At 39.5% G+C, this 3,898-nt stretch overlaps 1 pseudogene; it reads left to right on the forward strand.

Annotated features, from left to right (window-relative positions):
• The first annotated feature begins 1,732 nt into the window (after positions 1 to 1,732).
• On the forward strand, positions 1,733 to 3,176 carry LOC101587334 (annotated as a pseudogene).
• The last annotated feature ends 722 nt before the right edge of the window (positions 3,177 to 3,898 follow it).

Raw genomic sequence — 3,898 nt, forward strand, 5'->3', positions numbered from 1 at the left:
TGTCTCATTTCAATAGAGAAGTGTAGATAGAATTTCTTGATATTCAAGGACAGATTAAAATACATTTGCAAAATTTACAGGTAGGCTCTGGAAAATATGGTACATATAGTAGCCAATACATAAAATAACAAAAATAATGAAACAAATTGACTAATAAAACCACCATAAAAATGGAAAATATATTTAATAAATAGCAAACAGACAATAAAAGATGCCAGTAAACATCATAATTAAATAAGTGAAGTACATTTTTTAAAACTCTTGATTATGACCTTAGAGATCAAATCTTGGGCATTGTACCTGCTAGACTAGTGGTCTACCATTAAACTACCCTCCTAGCCCTAAAAGAAGCATTCTTTTAAATATATAATTTAACAGGCTACATATTTAAGTTACTGGAGATGCATCACAAATGACCCAGGAGGATGAAAAAAATGAACTATGGAAATACTAAGAGTGGTGAAAATTATAGCTGATTAAATGTAAAATAAAATAGATCTTTAATTACTGTTAGTCATTGTTATCCCATCATACTATAAGCATAAGAAGATCTTCTTCCTCATGGGAATGCCTACACACATCAATCCCCCTCTCTCTATCCCTCTGGACCCCACAACCCTGCCATGTTTTGGTACGTAGTGTTGTTTTACAAGGTACTCAGTACTTTATTGTCTACCCTTTTAACCATATTTTACTGAAATCTTTTGAAATTTAGTTCTGGATTGGGTTTGCTTTTATTTTTATAATGTCTCTACATTTTGGGAATCTTCTTATATTGTATTAAATTACAGGCACACAATTACCGCAATTGTCTAGAATTTCTACAAAGGTTTTGTTGCTCATTCAGTGCCTTTTCTTACATTTCATACCTCTCTCTTTATTCATTATTCATTTTTCTTTCACAGGATTCTGCTGTTCAGCAATTTTGTTCAGAGAAAGAAGAAAGTTTAAAAGCCAGTATAGCTGAAGTAGTATGTTACATGTATGTAGTTTGTTTTCCAGAGCCCTTTGAGGACGTGGTATCTTTATTTTCCTGCATTAGAAATTTCATATTGGGCACGTAAGAGCTTTAGTATCATTTCATGGGAAAGAGATGGGAGTTTGGTTATTCACGTAACTCTCATAGTTCTAAAATTTCAGAAGGTCTGCTCAGTATTTTATGTGAAGTTATTAGTCTTTCTTAATCTCAATACAAGTTCTTATATCTTACCTTGTTTCTTGTCCCTATTCTCTTCTTATCTTGCTTTGACATCCCTACTAGGTTAGTAATAAATAATAACAGGTGTGGTTCCCGAAAACAGTATTCCTAATCTTAGTTTTTCTCCATTATACTACATGTAATTTCCATTTGCTTCACCTTCAGCCCTTTCCACCAGTTTCTAGCACATTCTTCAACTATGATTTGTGATTATTTAGTAATCATATCAAAATTTTAATTGTAACTATTGTATTCTAATTTCTAAGACATATTTGACAGTTGTCAATTTCTCTTTATCAGAACAAATTTTTCCTTACAAGTATAAATTAAGGGGTATTTTAATTCTTTGGCTTCCATTTTCCTCCATTTTCTACCATCTCTGTTTGCTTCTTCTGAATCATCATAGTCTACAATATGAATAGAAAATGTTTGCTGCAGTCACCATTACTCTGAGGAAAGGACTGTCGATATTGGCAAAGTCAAAGTTAGGACTAGAGGCACTTTGCTGTCTTCAATCAAGTTAAGGTTATAAAAATGCAGAGCAAAAAGACCTTTAACTTGGAGAAGCAGAATCATACTCCAAGGAAGCAGCAGCAGCATCACCACCAGCAGCAACAACAGCAGCAGCATCACCACCAGCAGCAGCAGCAACAACAGCTGCAGCAGCAACAGCAGCAGCAACGCACACCAATACCTGCAAATGGGCAACAAGCCAGTAACCAAAATGAAGGTTTGACTACTGACCTGAAGAATTTTAGGAAACCAGGAGAGAAGACATTTACCCAATGTAGCCACCTCTTTGTGGGCAATCTTCCCCCTGATATCACTGAGGAGGAGATGAGGAAACTATTTGAGAAATATGGAAAAGTAGGAGAAGTTTTCATTCATAAGGATAAAGACTTGGTTTTATCCCCTTGGAAACACAAACCCTTGCAGAGATTGCCAAAGTGGAGCTGGATAATATATCTCTCCGTGGAAAACAACTGTGCGCACACTCTGCCTGTCATAGTTCATCCCTTACAGTCTGAAAGCTTGCCGAGTATGTGCCCAGCAAACTACTGGAAGAAGCCTTTACTGTGATTGGCCAGGTGGAAAAGGCTGTGTTCATTGTGGATGATCAAGGAAGACCCTCAGGAAAAGACATTGTTGGGTTATCAGAGAAGCCAGCCACACAGAAAGTTCTGGACAGATGCAGTGAAAGGTCTTTCCTATTAACTACATTTCCCTGGCCTGTGACTGTGAAGCCTATGGACCAGTTAGATCACGAAGAAGGATTTCCAGAAAAGTTTGTTATAAAGAACCAGCAACTTCACAAGGAGCAAGAGCAGTCGCCTAGATTTGCACAGCCTGGATCCTTTGAATATGAATACTCCATGCCCTGGAAGGCACCTATTAAGATGCAGAAGGAGCAGCAGGATCAAGTGGACCGCAACATCAAGGGAGCCCATGAGAAGCTCGAGATGGAGATAGAGGCTGCTTGCCATGAGCACCAGGTTATGCTGATGAGACAGGGTTTGATGAGATGCCAAGAACTTCAGAGAATGGAAGAGCTACATAACAAAGAGGTCCAAAAATGAAAACAACTGGAGCTCCGCTCCAACAGAGAGGAGAAGAGGAGCATAGACACCCTAAAGCAGAAATGCAGGGGCAACAAGAAGAGATGATGTGGTGACAGCAGGAGGGATTCAAGGGAACCTTCCCTGATGGGGAAGAACAAGAGGTGCAGATGGGGCAGATGGATATGGGAGGTGCTATTGGCATAAACAACAGAGGCGCCATGCCTCCTGCTCTGGTGCCAGCTGGTACCCCAGCTCCCCCAGGACCTGCCACTATGATGCCCAATGGAACCTTAGGATTGACACCACCAACAAGGAACGATTTAGCCAAGCTTCTACGACAGAAAGAATTGGGGCAGTTGGTGGAACCCCTCTGGCTTTCAGCTCCTGGAGCTGAATGTGCTCCAAACAAACGTCGCTGATACTAATAAAGTTGTAGTATCTAGTTTCCTGAAACCCTTAAAAGAAAGAACCCTTTTGGACTAGTCAGAATTCTACCTTTAAAAAGTGTTAGAGATTCCCCCCAATAGTTAGATCTTCCCTGCCTGTATTATTCCAAGGGAGAATACTTGGGGCAGAGAGCCAGGGAGGGGTGATATTTAACAAATTCTGTGTGGTTTGTTTAATCAGTTCTGTGTGACACATTCCTGAAATTTCAAATGTAATGAATTGTTGAAGGTTTGGGGGAACCCTGACTGAATAATTCCTTAGAATCCCATTGATCTTGAGCATTTCAGTTTTTTGTTCATCATGTTTTATTTGCTTTCTGCATCCCTCATGCCCAGAGACACTGCCACATACACCACAAAAACCAAACATCTCCCAGTGACCTTAGCCCCACTGCTTCATTTGCTCCTGGGTGAGAATTCAGGCAAATGCCCTCAGAGGCCCCAGACAGCCTATGTACAGTGCTGTCGTATCCCATAGATTACTCTTTCAGGTACTAAAGAGATTTTCTCTTAGAGATGTTCATTTTAGTATATCTTTTAAAAAATCTTGTGTTAACTTGCCTCCATCTTTTCCTTGGATAAGGACATCCCAGAAATGACATTATTGCATTTATGATGTTGCTGTTCACAGCTTTCCTTGATATGCCTATTACAAGCTTGGGAGTAGGGCTGCTGTATGCTGAAGGTCTGACAGC

The sequence above is a fragment of the Octodon degus genome, unplaced genomic scaffold, assembly GCF_000260255.1.
Source record: "Octodon degus isolate 3935 unplaced genomic scaffold, OctDeg1.0 scaffold00091, whole genome shotgun sequence".
In the NCBI taxonomy this organism is placed as follows: domain Eukaryota; kingdom Metazoa; phylum Chordata; class Mammalia; order Rodentia; family Octodontidae; genus Octodon; species Octodon degus.